The 17,891-nt window shown below is 45.0% G+C and overlaps 1 protein-coding gene and 1 long non-coding RNA gene across 3 annotated transcripts in view; one reads left to right on the forward strand and one right to left on the reverse strand.

Annotated features, from left to right (window-relative positions):
- Ds (dachsous cadherin-related 1) overlaps positions 1-17,891 on the forward strand; it is a 299,205-nt gene that overhangs the window by 38,166 nt on the left and 243,148 nt on the right. The window lies entirely within an intron of this gene.
- LOC145963898 (uncharacterized) overlaps positions 10,685-17,891 on the reverse strand; it is a 76,556-nt gene continuing 69,349 nt past the window's right edge. Inside the window, exons 3-4 of the long non-coding RNA XR_014436293.1 lie at positions 11,969-12,075; positions 10,685-11,842 (exon numbers count right to left, since the gene is read on the reverse strand). This is a non-coding gene — a long non-coding RNA (uncharacterized LOC145963898). The remainder of the gene's footprint in view (positions 11,843-11,968; positions 12,076-17,891) is intronic.

The raw sequence follows: 17,891 nt of genomic DNA on the forward strand, positions 1-17,891 counted from the left end.
ATGTAAGATTCTAAAATATCGCTAATAAATGTCGACAGCACTTTCCGAAGATACGAATTTTGTTTGTGGCGAATTCACAATTTATCGCCAACTATTACGTTTCGATAATTTTTTGTCCGGTCTGATAAAACGTTCTCTCTTCCTCGCCAAACAAATTTGTTCGCGACAACGTCGCTATATTTCTCTCCAGGCTGTCGGTCTTTACTCTTGAATCAGATTCCCGCACTTCCAAGTAATTCCGTAGCGACGAGGAAGATCGAGAGGTGGCCGCACAGTGACCCCGAAGGTCAAGAATGCCCAAAACGAAGGAGAGAGCACGGATCGGTGTGTCCCGAGAGCCGTTCGAGCGGGCTGTGACGGTTCCGACTCGATTCCGGTGGAGGACTTACGAGTATTTTTCAACATGTCCACGAGGCGTGGGACACGAGAGGGAAAGAAAGGGAGTTGTTACGCGACTGCGAGCGCGACCGTGACTGTTGGGATACGCTTTAGCAGATCATGTTAAATCGTAGAATTAGCCCGTTCGGCCCTCTTATCCGTTCCTTCTCGCGACACGGCATAACTTACGGTATTTATCCCGTAAACCCCCGGTCCTCTCACCCTGACCCCTGGACCTTATTTATAACTGTAGACAGGTTCACACTATGCTCGATCCTTCCTCCTCTGCGACACGTACGAGCCTCCAGCGCGCTTTAACTGACGGAATAATGCGAGGAGCATCCTCCTCTCTTTCTCTCTCTCTCTCCTTTGCCGTGCCTCGGCACATTTACATTTCTGTACTACTTACTTGCCAAACACAATGCGCGCCCACTCGATAGCTCGAGCACGAGCGCTCGCACTGGATACGCCCCGAGCACGATGCTGTTTTTGCGGTGTATTTATTATCTGCGTTGATTTATCGTACTTACAATTTTTCGTACTATTCGGATGCACATTGTAGAGGTTTCCGATAGCTCGAGCGAGAGGATGGAAGGAATAGAGGGTGGGAGAGAACAAAAGAGAGGAAAAGAAAAAATTCTACCACATCTCCAAGGGAAGGCGAAGAGAGTGGCGAGCCTATGACATGCGTGCCCACATACTGTTACGCGATAAAAATTCAGATGGCACGCATTACGACGTACTATTTGAGATTTTTCTCCGTGCACTCCGTAGGAAGATGAATCAACTTTGCAATTAAAATTTATTATACGTACTTCAACAATGCAGGCGCACGCAATCATTAAAACAAAAATTAAATTTGCATATTTTGGCACGCACTACCAAAACAGTTCTGCCTCACGGCCATAACCGTTCAGGCATACAGTAAAGATCGTACGTGTACACGTGTACATCGAGCAGTATGCAACGGGAAATTAACGCGAATAACTGTGAATATATACTAATGGACTTGAGACAGGTTAATAAGCTTTGTATAGGTAAAAACCAGTTAAATCGTATAGACGATCGAAGAATGAGATAGTAATTATTAATTGGCTGTTATTTTAATTAATTGATCTCTAAAGTACTCATAAGAATATAATGTGTGTGTATATTTGTGCGTATATGTATACTTGCTAATTAAATAATAAATTTATGAATTGGTCAAATACTTGTTAGATAATTTGACCGAATGTTCTTTTGCATTTCGATGATAAAAAAGAAATTTCGCTACGGAAAGAGACTGACACGTGTCTAACAGCACGAGCGTAGCGTGTTCGCGGTCGACACGCCTGGAGGAAATGCTGCTTTTTCGGCGTACACATTATCTTCGTTGATTTATATCGGGCTTACAACTTTGTGATATTCACACACACGATGTAGATGTTTTTGATAACTCGTACGGTAAGAGAGAAAGTGAGGAAGAGAGAGAAAAGGAGAGGACAAGAAAGAAGAGGCCAGACGGAAATGTTTCTGTAAGGAAGGATTTGAAAATTTTTTTTCCAGATTTATCCTCGTTGATTCTCCGCATTTACATTTTCAAACTCATCCGGCCAGTGCAACGTAGCAATTCCGAAGCGCGCGAGAGAGACTAGAGCGAGTGGGCAGTCGATAAGCTATTATATCCGATAGTCTTTAGCATTGGTTATCTCTATCGATTCCTCGAATTTACATTTCTATTCACTACTCACCTGCCAAATATTGTACGACTGTTCCACAATCTCGATGCAACTTCCACGATTCAATCGCTAATAAACTAAAGAGATGCAACAGCGGAATTTCAAATTACAGTTGTTTCTGCCGCAAATTTCTCGCTCGCCACCGTGTTGAAAATATCGTAAAACAAAGTAGATTGTATCAATAGAATTAACTTTTCACGGGAAAGATTCTCTCTGCTCTCTTGTTACTTTGTGAAACGGTATCATTGATTCTCTGTCGGGCCCGTTGGTAGATGGCCTCACTGCTGGGAAGGGACGGTTGTTGCATTTTTGTGGGTGGATATCGAGGAAGAGGGTCTGACCAGAACACGAGAGAATCTAGCGATGTAAAGAGAGGAACAGAGATGAGTAGACAAGGAAAAAGACGAAGCACGGATGGGAAAGAGAATTTTATTTTTGGTGGGTGGTTTAAATGAGGGTCTCTCTCTTTCGTTCTCTTCCCTCCCCCGTTTCCATATCCTTCGTATCTTCCTCCTTCACCTTCACCATCACAATTCGACGGGACATCGGATACGTGCAATCGGCTAATACTTTAACGTCTGTCACCGGTGCAAACCGGTGCCATTTCTTCGGGCCCACCGTCACGAGAAAATAAGGTTCGTTTCTCTGATTTGCGCGGCTGACCTCGTGAAGACGAGGTTTAACGTGTACCATGACGAACTGGCTGGTTCGACGACCCGAACCCAGACCAGTAGGCTGCCAGATGGCCAAGACTTTTCGCTTGACGAGACTGGTATTCCTAATTGCCCGTGACTTTATCATTGATATCGAAGATGGTTGGAATTCGAGCTATTGCTCGGTCGGCTTTAGATTCAAACTCACGCAAATCGTCCCTGCTAATTTCGCGCTTTATATTCATTTCAATACATTATTCGAAAGATTAAGCGTGAAGGTCGGAAACGTCGCGTTCCAAATGTTGTTTCGAAACTTTCAACATGTAGCGCTGTATTCAATAAAAATGATTCATTGTCGGGAATATATTATGTAAGAGCCACGCGATATCTCATGTCTCGGTCTTCTCATGCTCGGCCTACGAAGTATTTCGCGACGAGCAATATTTAAATGTCTTTTGTCGGGTAAGAAAATTGGCGATGTGCGATCAGACCCATTCTCAAGCATTTTGGCATGATAAGAAACTTCTTAATGTAGTAATAATCATATATATATATATATATATATATATATATATATATATATATATATATATATATATATATATACATGTATACTACCGAAAAAGGGGGATAAATTAATTAATATTATATTTTCAATTGTGTAACATCTTTCATATTTTTATATTTGTATAAATTAGCTGTTGTAAAAATACAATGCTTCATCTTTTTTATTATTTCTTTTCGTCACAGATACAAAATAAGAAAGATAAATTATGTTAAAAAATAATCACTTTTCGCACTCTCTCCCATTTGCTTTCCGTCTTGTTAAGGTCATACAGATTGCGCAATCACTGGTGGGCAGAAGGCGATAAAGCCGGGACACGCGTTATGCTTACGACTATTGCATTCGCAATGACTGTCGACCTCAGATCACAAAACAGGACACCAGGTGTGTCGCTTTATCCGGTCGGTATCGCAATAGATAGCGCGCGAGCAGTACCAGAAGGGCCCCTTCTGTTTCATGACTCACGTAAATTGTGCGTACTCTCGCATAAATTGCGCATTGTCCTCGGACTTTGCGACAGTCGTATGTCCCGCGGCCTCTCGATCCTTTCGTCTAAACTCGTCAAGAACGTAAAGCTCTTATCATATCTTATCGATCGCGCACGAAACCGTCGGTTTGTCCACGTCGTTAATTACTGCCAATCTGGTTAATCATGCGTGCAGACAGGCTGCCGCGCGCGCGTGGGCCTAAAAATCGACGAACGCAATCGCAATATGCAGATCCTCAAGGTGCACGCTGTCCTACTTTCGCGCCGCTTGTCGCAGGTCGCGAATTCCCGTTCGCGCGACAGTGATTTGTTTTACGCGTCGCCGAGCCAGCGAGGCGATAATCGCGAAGGGGGGAATCGAGAGAGGGCCGGAGGGTCCGCGCGTGAAAGTAACTCGGACCGGGGAGAAACGAAGAGTCCGACGAGGCCCCGTCGCGCTTTTTACGATCGCCCTCGTCCCTCTCGCCGCTGGTGGGGGCAGTCCTTGGGGAGTCTTTTTTTTGCGCGAAAATTTAATTAGACCGGCGCGGTGGGCCTCGTGCACTCGATTTGAAATTACTTTTACGAGGGGCCCCGCTCCCCTTTTTCCCGCCCCGCGCGGCCACGGCGCCATAATTAAAGCTAGGCGAGCGTCTGGCCGCGTTCCTCCCGGTGCTCTCAGGGCCGACGCCCTCCGGTACTTCTCCAGCCTCCCTCTGGCTCGTCTTTCTCTCCTCGCTTCTCCGTCCCTCTTCTAGTTTTTCCCCCTCCTCCTCATTCCTCGTTCTCTTCTTCAACTTTCCCCCCTTCGCCGCCACGCTTCTTCGCGTTGTCCATCCTCCTCTCTCGCTCTTCCTTCTCTCGCTCTGGATATCTTAATTGCCCGTCTGCCGAGATATTTTCGCGAATCGCAAATTTATGGACCAGCCCCTTAGCGGATCGCGCTAACGACGTACTTGTGTGTACGTATAGACGTACACGGGCGCGAGAGCGGGAGAGAGTTATAGGGAATGGCCGCGTGCGCGGAGAACATGGAAGAATAAGGCGACTCAGCCGAGAGAGCGAGAGGACAGAAGAGACAGAAAACGTAATCGTCGGTCTCTCGCTGTGAGAATCATTTGGTTATTTCGCGCGCTCTCTTTCGTGGAATCGACGTGGCAATATCACTGTCTTAGCATTAAATTAAAATCATTAACGCCGGAATACTACAGTGTTAATACGCGGCTGGTTGCGCGCGCGGACGTTCCTTCTACGTATGTGGTACATTCTGTCTGTTCGTCGTACTTGCCTTTCGCGCACGAACATGCTGGGTTGCGTTAACATTTAAGTTATCGACCAATCTATTTTACAATTAACGGGCATCGGATATCATTTTAATCGAGAATTCAAGGGCGCGTTCGTAGCGATTTTTGACGTAATTTTATTTCGTTCTTTATTCGAGTCCGGGTTGAGTAATTCGATACCACTCGAGAGGTTTCAATATCAGCGGGAGGTTTCCTCTCTCGAAGCCATATTTTTCTAGCGGGGATATTTTTTTTAATACGATGATGTTTTTATTATTGTTTTCCCTCCCGTTCGTAAACATGAGATTTATTTGTTTTCCGTGCATCAACGAAATAGACAATAAAAACGGTATCGTTTTCCCATGACTAAAAATTATTACTTCATTGTTTTATTTATACAATCACATTATTATAGTAAGGGATCTCGAGGAAAAAAATAAATCTCAAAGTATCACATTTACTGTAACTTACTCTCATCTCGTCGCATATAGATTCTCATCTCTTTGATTTCCATATATAGGCGGTGAATTGATTTTTATTCATCGCGTCGGAGATTCTCGAGAGACTCCCAGTCAACGAATTATGCTAGTATAAAAACGATCGTACGAAGGCAAGGGTCCCGCGTCTCGAACTGTGGTGTTTATCTAAATCTGTCGCTTGTAATAATGTGCGACGCCGTTTAAAAGGCGCACAATTTAGATAACATCTAAACGAGGTCGTAAGAGGTATCGTTTGAAGAATAGCTCCTATGCGGTTACCCGATATCTCCTTTCCCTCCCCCTCATCCTCTCTCGCTTGTATCGAAGTAATTCTAATTCAATTTAGGGAACATTGCAGGCGTCGCGAGACATTGTTATAGGTTGAATATAATTAATCTTTTATCGTATGATGTAATGATTATTTTTCGACGATAGTATCCTATGATTAAATTTTTTTATATACAACTATCTTTTTACATACGCAATTATGATTCTCTTTAATTAAATTTTTTAGAAAATAAATTTTTATGATTCTGGAAACGTGACTCCCCGGGCTAGATTTTTAATTTTCTATTATTACGTTACCTAAGATCTTATATTTTTAAATATCGAGATATATAATAAATTAAAATCTGTTAATAATTATACCTGAACCCTATTATCAAATGCGATGGTCGATTATATTTTTAAACGTCGCTGACCCTTCGCGATTTAACGATGCAATACAAGGAAAAGGCCTCCGTTATCTCGATAATGGAATTTCGAAACGGCAGCTCTTTAAAATCGTGAACCATGCAGGAGGGTGAAAAGGACATTTTACTGGCGAAGCTCGTGCGCATCGGCAAAGGAAAAGGCCCGGGAATGGTCGCCGCATCGTCGAAGGGGCGAGTGGCGCGGGAGGAATTTTAAGTTGGAAACCTTGTCGCGCGTTCCTTTACCTCGAAACCACGAATGTCAGAGTCTTGTGCCGGAGGAAGCACCTTTGACTCCCGTTAAGCGAGAGAAAAAGAAGGATGTGGATGTGTCGACTCGAAGAAAGGAACGGGGAAAGGGTGGCCGCGCGCAAACTGGTCCTTTCGACCTGATTCTCGACTTCTCTGATTGCGAGACGAGGACCGATAGGATAGATCGTCTAATGGGGTTCCGTGTAAGACGAAAATGGTGCTCCAACGACTAATTATCGTTTTTTCTCATTCTTGCTGTCATTCCCGCTCGCGGATACACGGCAATTTTGACAGGACACATAGAGACTGGATGACTGGTAGCTTGTGCTATAGAAATTATATTAACATTTGTGTAAACACTTCGCATACGCCTGGCATTCGAGCTGTATTTTATGATTGGGTTCCTCTCGTAAAATTAATGAAACGAAAAATATTCGCGGCGCTGATACATTGTTCTAATTGATGACACATGCCGAGCTATCTGTGAAATTGATTCATTATCATCTCTTATTTTAAAATTCCCTTTGATGAAAAATTCAAATCAAAAGTCCCATTGAACTGTCAATTTGTGTGTATTTTATGATTGGGTTCCTCTCGTAAAATTAATGAAACGAAAAATATTCGCGGCGCTGATACATTGTTCTAATTGATGACACATGCCGAGCTACCTGTGAAATTGATTCATTATCATCTCTTATTTTAAAATTCCCTTTGATGAAAAATTCAAATCAAAAGTCCCATTGAACTGTCAATTTGATCCTGATTGCGATGTATGATACGTTTTCCGATAGTCAATTCAGTGCAACATTTACATAGCATTGATTAATTGACATTAAATGACAAGTATTAATGGAATTTTTCGCGGGATATTTTCGTTGTATCTCTATGATTTATATACTATATAAGAAAAACGCATTTCGAAAAATACACTTCTGATATCGAATTTGAGTTAAAGTCCGATTGAATTATGCGACCTAAAGAATTGAAAGCCAAGCTTATATGACAGCTTGTAGTCGGACTATGAGTCTGCGGCTTTTGGAATGCGCTTCATTCAGGGTTAATATCGGCGCGATGGTCGCTTATCCGAAGCCTGGTTGGCCTGAAACGATCGCGATAGAGGCTTCGCATTCAAAGACCGATATCTTCGGGACGGATAGTGCGTACTTGCGGACGATCCAGTATTTTCTACGGCGGTTGCCAGTTGGTACAGCTCTTGCTATCAACCAGCTCGCGGTAATATTACCCGGAAAGCGTCAATGCTGCGCATTACAGGGCGCCTTAAGGCCCCGCTGCCACACGCCCACGATCGCTCCTCGATTTTCTAACGGCTCTGGCACGCACGTTCGTCAACCTTATTCCTCCACGCATCGTTTGCCATCGCTAGATATCAGCGGCTCTCCATCTCTCGTTGTAATAGAACGCCAATGGCTCTATAAGTATCCTGTGAAATACCACGTTCGTCTCCCTTCAAACTTAGTTCTGGTCTTTCGAGTTAGATTCCAAATTACAACATTTGACGAAATGAAAGCGAATAGCGCGATCGACTTTAATCGAAGACGTATTTACTATAGACTTGTAATTTTGCGCATCTTTTCTGGATTATATATCGGAGAAATATTTGCTTCTGAATTAATCTATCGATGCAAGCGAGCGATCTAGGAGACATCATCGAGGAATTTGCGAGTTTTCACGGTACTGGTTTCACGCTTGAATAGCCGTGCATATGCGATATCAATCGGGAGAACGAGGCATCGAATATCGATGACCGGTTCTAGTCCGGCAGAGAAAATGGGTTTGACTGTAGGAATTAGAAGCGCACACGTAGTATTCCGCGTTCGTGTGCTAAACCGGTAGATAAACGGTGCAACCGTTGTACCATACTCGTTTTACGCGTATTTCTCCATGGCACGGTGCGCGTTTCCACCTCTTTTCTCTTCACACTTCACACGGTATAATATATATTTAAGACCCAAAAAAAGGATCGAAACGTCCGCGTCATTTAAATATTTAATGTAATCGAAGAAATGGTGTATGATTTGTAAACTTATCAATCATTACATAATATACGTGCAAAAAAAAAATCTGCGCTGGCTCTTAGTGCCTTATTCCTCTCTTATATTTATTTAAATTTTTAGAGCCATATATTTATTTTCTTAATATATTTAAGATTCTCTGAAATATCTCAACGTTCCTTCATTAAACTTTTCTCTCCTCTCTAATTAAATTCAATATACTGTATTCAAGTTCACTATACTTATCGATATTTCGCGCACAATTTCACTTAACATCTCAACGCATCGTTGTAAAGCGCTTTTGTGCCGGTAATGAACAAGAAAAAGGAGAAGATTTTCAGGGAGATCCGGTCAAGTGGTCTCTCGCGGACAATCCGGCGCGGCGCTGCGTCGCCGGTGGACCGTAAAGCGCGGAATATACGGTGCTTCTCGCGGCGAGGACAACATTGTGATCGTGCAGGTCGTGCGTATGCATGCGCGTCAGCGAGATACGTCGCGAGACGAAAAAGGGAATCCGCGAGGGAGACGCGGCGGTGACGGCGGCTCTCGGAACTCGTTCAAGGTCCACGTTCGCACCCGAGTAGAAGCAAATGCCGCTGCGGCAAATGGAGCGACTCTATAAAGGCCGAAGGATAAGCCCGCGGAGGCGACATTGCGTCGTCTCGTCGCGCGAGGAAAAATCGCCCGATCATTAGCCGCTAAACACTTGATTAGGAGCCGACTCGCGATATAAGTAGTATAAGTTGCGCTCACGCGTACACCTACGTGCGTAGGGCGCGTTTCCCGATTACGTCGTCGTGCATTTAATCGGCGAGCACGGCCGATGATACGGACGATGAGACGAAGCCGAACCGAGCGAGTGATTTCGATACAAGCGAGATACACGTGATGTTACGCGCGAATGCGCGCCACGTTGCGTGTGTAGGGTATTCACGTAGGCGTGTCTCTCGGATATTCATGCTATTCCGTGTAAATACGAGGAGGTAAATGCAGACTTTTGTATTTCAATACGAGGTGGGATATGTAATGTAAGACTCTTCGCGGATTATCGCGTGTAGGAAGTATCGGGGCCATGGAAATTGCATTACAACAGAGATACGAATCGATTCGTGCGTGGATCGAAGCTTAAATCGCGCGCTATTGACCATTAGGCGTATGACTTGATTACGAGCATTTCTTATTGCCGATATGAGCTAGATGTCTCGATCACGATGGGCACGGGGGACACCGAACATTGGATTACATGGATAATCTGATATCCCGCACCGCACGTCTCTATCTCCGCAGCTCCTTAAACCTTTATAACAGCTCTTTCAACGATATCTCATGGTCATCATTATTGCGCGACAGAGAATACTATTATTACCCTTCTACAAACTCTCTGTCATCTAGTTGTAATTCAATCGATCGTAAAGGTGGCCCGAGAGAAAAAGAGAGAGAGAGAGAGATTGGCCTATTAGGATTAACTTTGCATCAGAAAAGGAAAAAAAAAAGGAAGAAAAAAATGACGCTTTAAAACGATAGCGCAATCATCGACGTATCTCACGTATCTCTCTACTTCGAAAACGTTTCCAAGTAGTGCTTCCCCGCCGAGCCATCCTGATTTAGAGCGGGATCTTCTCGCGATGCTGGTAATTGTATTCGTGCATGCGTGCGTCCGTGCGCACGTCGGTGCGAGAAAAATGCGAGGGTCGTTAGCCGTTAAATACCGAACGCTGCCTGAGATTGTACGAGGTGCGTACGATCGAGAGAGATCTCGAAAGGATTCGCACGCACGCACGAGTAATATGCGCGCGTTTGTGGAACGTATTATCCACGAGTACACGAGCGAGAGGCGCGCTACGAAGACACGAAAGTGTCTACGTCGCGCGGCGCTTTTGCAACGAGAAAGAGAGAGAGATGAGCAAGTAGCTCGGTCGAAAGGGAAAGAAAGGAGACTGCTATCAATGCTATATACTGTTAGCAATTATCGCTACAAGGGATTGATTGTTGATACTGTGTAAATCAATAAGCGCGATGAAGAGAACATAAGAGTCCTTTTAGAACAGGTCAAGAGAAATTACCATATTCTTCAAAGTACTATCCTGGGAATAGAAATTGGAAGATAATTTGCAAAGAAACGTGTTAAAGACTGTTACTTTTATATGTTAAAAAATACTTAAAATAATATAAAATAGAGCAAACAAAGTATTGTAGAAAAGTCGCGAGAGCGTCCCGTCTTGTAGGTTTTGCGAGGAAACAGGAGTGACGCGAAGCAAAGCGTACGCGAGTGATGCGTATATACGGCTGTTCCTAAACCGATGATCGGCGCAAAGGATCTCGGACGGATTCAGCGCAAAAACTGGCAGAGACGCGCGGCGTTTTTGAAGAGCGCGGAGGGTGAGCTCGTCGCGAGAGCAAGACGCTCGACACATCGGCAAAAAGGAGCTCGCCCGTCGATACGATTTTTGTCGTCCGCCTCGCCAAGGACGCGCCTGTCGTGCGTGCGTGGCGGTAGTCATCGAGAAACGCGGGAGGAACATGAAATCAATCAGAAGTCGCAGAAGAGATCGAAGCGGAGAAGAAACGGAAAAGGGAGACGAGAAGAAAATCTCGTAGGCAGAGAGGGAGCGAGGAAGCAACGCGCGAAAGACAGAGAGACGGAAAAGAGGTTCGTCATGCTGGCAGGTATACGAGTACTCTACAAGTACATCCATCGCGCCGAGTTTGCGCGCACTAACACATCGACGACCTGATGGCGAATGAATACGTGTGCGCACCCGTGCATCTACACGCACGGAGCGCGTATATACGCTCGCGAGCCTCTGTTCCCTTTAAAAATCTACGAAGCTATCGGGTCTTCGTCCTGCTCTATCATCCTCTTTCTTCCCCTCCTTTTCGCTCCGTCGCGTCGTGTGCATTCTCGACCTTGAAGGATGTAACAAGTTGTAACGCGGACCAACGGGGACGAGAGCGAGTCGCGCGGCGACTTCAGCAGGCTGCCGTGGCAACCTCCTGGATTGTAACTCTATAAAAGCTTAATTGTTTCTCATTTTACGGTTCAATCTACGTGACTCTTCTATCCTTATCCGGTGCTATCCTCCCGTTGTCTAGTTCTTCTTCCATCGCGCTGAGCACGATGGAATCGATATTGCCTCCTCCATCGAACACGAATTCCTCCCCTCTTCTTCTTATACGTCTTCTCGTTGTCGATCCTCTTGTCCTCCTCCGCGACGTCGATCCTCGTCTTCGGTTCTCTTCTTTCGCATCTTCTTCGTCCCGTTCGTTTCCTGATTGCTGTTGCACTCCAGGCGACTAGCGTAGGTCGGGAGGACGTGCAAGATAACTCTGGATAATTATTTGATCTATAAATACAGGTACAAATCTCTGTAGCGTATCAGCTTAAATTTTCGTTCTTGTAGTAATCTTTTCCCTATTTATTAATAAACTTTCTATATCTTTAACTCTTTAAATCTTCTTTTGATACTTACTCAAATATTGGACATAATTCATGTGGTATGGTCCTTTTTTAATGCCAGTAGGATGAGAGAAACGAGGGAGCTGAAGCAGCTTTCGCGACATTTTAAATAAGAAATCCCTGCGGCAAGAAAGAAAAAGGACAAGGTTAATGTTACATAGTTACGACACACTTCTTTCTTCGCTTCATGATCTTTTCTTTATTTCTGTATCGCTGTTTTATCGCGATCGCACAACATTGCAAAAAGGGTCATCGATGCGCAATCATTTTTATGCATTTGCAGCTCTGACATTGATGATGAAGCGTCTTTCAAGATTATCGACCACACCTTCTTTACATTCTTTGGTTGACGATTATAATCAACTGTCGGTGTACCAGAGATTTTTCATTAAATCTTTGCGTGTATCTATCAAATGCTTGCTCATTGTCAGTTTATTATATTTTTTTACATAATTCTTAAAAGAATCTTGATTTGCATTATGGATGTCTTTACTACGGAATTTCGTTCCTCGAGCAGTAGATTCGAATTTTATCTGTTTTTTACAGTTTATTTCCCGCGCGAATTGTCATTTTTTTAGCAAAATAATAGCCGAAATAATTTATTTATGGGAACAAATGTAACATTAAAAGGATATAAATTAATTAAAATAAAATACAATAATAGAATATGACGGGATTAATAATGCCGAGACAGTTACAAAACTGTCAGTTATGTACACGAATCTATGCTAATGTAAATTATGACAGTTGCAAGAATTATTCATCGAGATATATGAGGCGTTTACGTGCGGAGCGGTATAAACCCCGGAAGAATACGAAAGAATGCCGTCAAAAGGATAGAGTGCGAAATGTTTCTCGCACGAGTGTTTTGATGGGGGAGTTCGAGGAACGCGCTTAAACCGATCCCCGTCCTGCTTCCTTCCCGCACGAGAGGTTTGGATGTCTTTCCTCGAAACACTCGTAAATATATCGGTAAAAGACGCTGCGGGCGAACTCGCGGGACTTTGCTAACCAGAATCGATCGCGCGAACGAGATCCTTCTTCCAAAAACTATTCCCAGGATACTCTAGGAAGAACCGAAGCAAAAAGTAGGTGGAAACGATCGTGTCCTTGAGAGCTAGAGGCGAGGATAGGTACACCCACCGTCCTAGAATTCCGTTGTAGCTTTCTCTCTCCTTCTCTCTTTCGCACTCTTGCCCTAGACCCGGTGGTGTAAGAGGGCGTACATGGAGAAATCCAGGTAGGACGCAACGGAAGACACGGACTACGGATAGGGGGATGATGGGAGCATGGTTATTACAGAACGTTGTAAAATTATGGATCGTTAAGCGGCTTTACGAGTTTGTTCTGTTCGTCCAGGCATCTTGCGTCCTCTCTCTTTCTCTCTATCTTTTCTTTCTTTATGCGCGCACACGCTTACATCTCGCTCTTTTCCTTTCTTCTTTCTTCCTCTTTTCTCGCTTGCTCCAACGCGAATATGTCGACGACTTTCTTCCTTCTTCTCGCGGCCAATCTCACCTCTCACGATTGGTTCGATGCCAAAGACCAGGCGCGGAATATCTTTCCCCATAACGTGGTATGTTTGTTCGATTCGGCCGATGCAAAATTAAATATTGCAAAGAACGCAATTGCAATTTTCGCCACGATTGTTCGATCGACTAATTGATTTCGATAATCGGTCAAAGAGATTAAATGTGCCACGTCGCTCGAGACGATGAGGAGCAGCCGACGGTTTATTGCGCTAATGCAGAGTTTATACGAGCGATGCCTCGGCATGATGATCGTAAAATCTACTTGCGAGTCTTGGTCTGTGCAGAAACCGCGTAATCGTACACCGCGCGTGATCGAGAATGCAAGGAGATGGAAAGATTGATATCAACATTATGAGATGCTTTTCGATGCTCGCTGATTCTTTCGAAATTACTTCGACCAAATCCTTCGCTTCTCTTTTTAGAGATTTCCGGAAATAAAAATTTTTATAAACCGAAAAAAGTAATTTCGTAGTAGAAAAGGTAGTTTCATAGGAGATGTTTTTTATCGTCGGTTCAACGTAATGTGTGTCGAAACCAAGAATTCAGACACGAGCGCAGGTTTTTAAACGCGATTGCGGGTTTACCCTGATGATCGTGGAAATAGATGATAAAGAAATAAAAGTAAATCGACTCACGCAAACTCACGAATAAGATTAATTCCGGGCTTGCGTGTTTCCTTTTACGTGATGTTGGACGAAGTGAAAGATTGTCTCTCGCAACGAAATGATAAAGATTAAAGATGACCCAAATAGGTTTTTTCGAATGTTCGCCGACGAAAAAGTCTTCGGGATGCTAACAGGTTTCTAGCTATACGACGTGTATAGCATTCGGCAAGGATCGCCCGGAGGCGTGCCATTATTCCGCGCGATCTGGCGTATCGTTGGACCGGCCGTCAGAAGTAAGAGGAAGAAGAAGTAGTAGTAGAGTACAAGAAGATAAAAATGCGGTAGAAAGTGATGCGGCGGTCTTACGAGAGAGCTTTACGATGCAAAGCGTTTCTGTTGCTGCTTTCGTCTCGTTCCTTTTGTCTTGGGGCGGCCAATATGATTCGAAGCGCGTAAAACTCTCTTTCGTAGTCGACGAAACAAAAGGCTGCGGATATCATTGCGCCTGGCCACGGGTATAATGCGAGATGCCCACGGTGGGCATATCTCGGTTTCCCTCCCTCCTCTTCCTCGTTCGCGACCACCAAACCATTTCTACCATCTTCTTCTTTTTCTCCGTCCTCCTCTTCGCCTTTTTCTTCTCGGAAGCGATCCCATGGCGGTAAGGTAATTGTAGTGATTATGCCCCGTTCTCTCGTTCCTTCTCACTCGCGCTCCCTCCCGCTCTTTCGCTTTTCTTCATCTCTCATTCCGCGCAGCCATCGATGTTCGTGTCCTTCGCGAGTCCCAAAAAATCATACCGCGCCCATAAACCCGACGAATGATCCGGCATAATTCTTTTTCTTGCCTTTCGTCATTTTCAGCGGTAATCGTTCGTAGTTCGCTCTCTTTGCTTTTCATCGTCATTGTTTCTCTCGGCGATGACTATGCGCGCATCCGCCGCTCGCTCGTCTACGTTTCGCTACTCCGCTTTTTGCTAATCATCGCAAAGACGGTGATCGATGTTTTGTTTAAATGCACTGGCAGTAGCTCATCTCTAGTTCGTTTCTTTCCGTTGCCGTCATCGTTCTCGTTCTCATCAGCGTAAATACTATTTTTACAAAGCAGAGATTACATGGCACGAACGGATTTGCAACCAATATTCAGTCGGCTTGACAAGGATTAAAGATTTATTACGCGATATAATTTTTTGAGTTGTGCTTTTTTAATAATTCTAGAGAAACTGTCAAATTTTTTGTTTAAAATCCTTTAAACAAACATTTTCAAAACTGGGCTGATTCTTTCCGAAGCATTCTGGTTGTGGAAGCATTATGGTTGTTGTAAAAGGCTCGCATTCCGACACATTGCGAAATTACATCGTGTTGGAGACAGAAGCTGGAGACTACCAACGCGATTTCGGCGGGGTGCTGCCATGATGAGAGCCCAAAGTTGTATCGGAAGGAGGCACGGGGCATGGAAAAGGGCACGAGAGGAAGATGAGGAAAGGGGCAAAGGCATTCGGGATGCTCGCGAAAGAGACAGCGGTCAGCCTCTCGCGGTGTGTCCGTCAGTCCGGCTATATATCACGTGTAAACGACTCGGATATTAGCATATCTGTATCTGTCCGGTGGTTGTCCCTGCCAACTCTACCGGGATGAGCGTCTTCTCCGCGCTCGCCTTCCCTCTTCTCGTCTCGCGAACCCGCCGAGTCTTCTACCCTCGGGACCCCTCCCTCCTCTTCACTCTCCGGTTTCTGTGCGCGCGGTCGAGATGGACCGGGCAGATTTCGGGACCGGCAAAGTCGGTTTGGGGAGACGCGATGACGAAGACACGCGAAAACACATGGTTTGTACCAAGTAAGATGAAGGGGGGAGAGGAAAGCACGGCGGACAGATAGCGAGTGCACGCGGTGCAAGGGGAAAAGACACGGGCCATCTTACCGAAACTTTAATTGGGAACTTGCACGACGTTACGATACGTATTTACGTATAAGGGGAGGCCGCCGCCTTCCCTTCTCCTCCCGTTTCTCACTTGCTGTTCGTGGAGACAAAGGTATCGAGGACGCTCATTACGATCGTTAGGCGTCGACTGAAACGCTGGAAGATGGAGATGGAGAGGCGGCGATGTTGCGCGCATACTCGATAGTGCTTCCTGAAGAAGATAAATACACGTACCATTCGTTGTATCGCTTCGTAAAATAACGAAGATAATATACTATGCCGGAAGGATTTGCACAAGAATTTATAAATATATTAGTTTTAGGCTTGTCGTGGTGTTAATTGAAAATTGCTAATAATATATGAAATGCATTCAACTACCGATTATTTATCGATAAATATCGATAATCGTCAAATTTTTTTATGGAGATTCTTTTATAGAAAGTGTGCATTATTTTCTCCTAATGGATTCTACATGAATTTTTAATTTTTTTAATGGGTAAATGCTAATCGAGGTACTCTAATGTTGAATTTCACCGGAATTTATGGTCGTTTTAACGCCTCCAAATTCTCCGAAAATGGATGCGATGCGAAAGCATCGATTAACGAAGGAAGGAAGCGAGCAACTTGCATATAACTTGCGCATAATTTGGCGCAAGAAAAGAGCTACCGGTAGTATCGAAGAATTTTGGAAGCGAGGCTACAATACTTAAGTTAATCACAAGCTATCGTGCCTAACTCGGCCGTAACGTTTTGCGGTAACAGTCGCGGCAAGTTTTCCCCGCTACAAAACGGCGTTGAGGCACGATAAAACGATTACATCCAGTGCGCATCGCATTTCGGGGAAGGAAAAAGAATCATCACGATGCGCCACGACGCGATGCGATGCGATGCGATGCGATGATGGCGGGTGAGGGAAGGAAGAGACGGGGCGGCGGAGATGGGGACAGGAACTGTGGACGATGAGCAGTCGGCTCCCGTGAAAGAGAGACGAGGAAGTAGAGGGAGACCAGTGAGCGGGGAGGGAGTAAATCGGGAAGACGAGGCGGAGAAAGAGAGAGAGGGAGACCGGGTCATAATAACGGTCGAATCATTTTGCCGGGGTATTTTTCAAAATGACTGGGCACACTGTAGGAACGGCGGTATGCCGTGTTCTTTCGCGATCCGTCGGGGGCTCCGAATTGCCCGCAGATGCGAGGGAAAGAGAAGGAAGGGAGAGGGCGAAAGAAGAAGGGCGCCCCGTGTATCCAGAAGAACGCGTAGAGGGGGAGAGGGATTTATGCTTCTCGTACGGAGGGGTGCGGATTGGGGAGACGTACATATCGCGGTCGTACCAATAGGAAAAAAAGAAAATTAAGGTCTGAAAGGAGGGGAGGAGGCAATGGAGTATAAGGGATAGGTAGAGATCGAATGAGGTCGAGGGAGGGAACGAGAAAGAGAGAGAAAGAGAGAGAGGTGGTCAGCTACCGCATGGGCCACTGGTAAGAAAGAAGTATTCCGCGTCGAGTAATTGCGCATCGTCGGCCGTTTCTCTACCGCGGGGATGAATATTTCGACTCTCGGCCATTTCCGCGAATTGCGTGGAGCGTGACTTCTTCGGATGCAGAAATTTGTGCCACTGATCGAACGCAAATTTGTCCGTCTATCGGGTAAACTCCTCGGCCCTTGCCGAGTTCCTCTCGCTCCCCTCATCACTCGATCGCGAATTCTCCCCTCGGGCCTATCGATTTCGACGAGCCGCGAATCACGAATCTATATCGAGCGTGCAGGTGAAATAAGAACCCGCGGGGGCAAGGGATGAACGTTATGGGAAAGGGGAGGGGGGCGCACGCAGCAACGATCGAATAAAATGACGATCGTCGAAATGATCTAGACCGAGATCC

Source organism: Camponotus vicinus, unplaced genomic scaffold (assembly GCF_025532165.1).
Source record: "Camponotus vicinus isolate PSW18456_S1 unplaced genomic scaffold, iyCamVici1.0 SCAF_13, whole genome shotgun sequence".
Classification (NCBI taxonomy): domain Eukaryota; kingdom Metazoa; phylum Arthropoda; class Insecta; order Hymenoptera; family Formicidae; genus Camponotus; species Camponotus vicinus.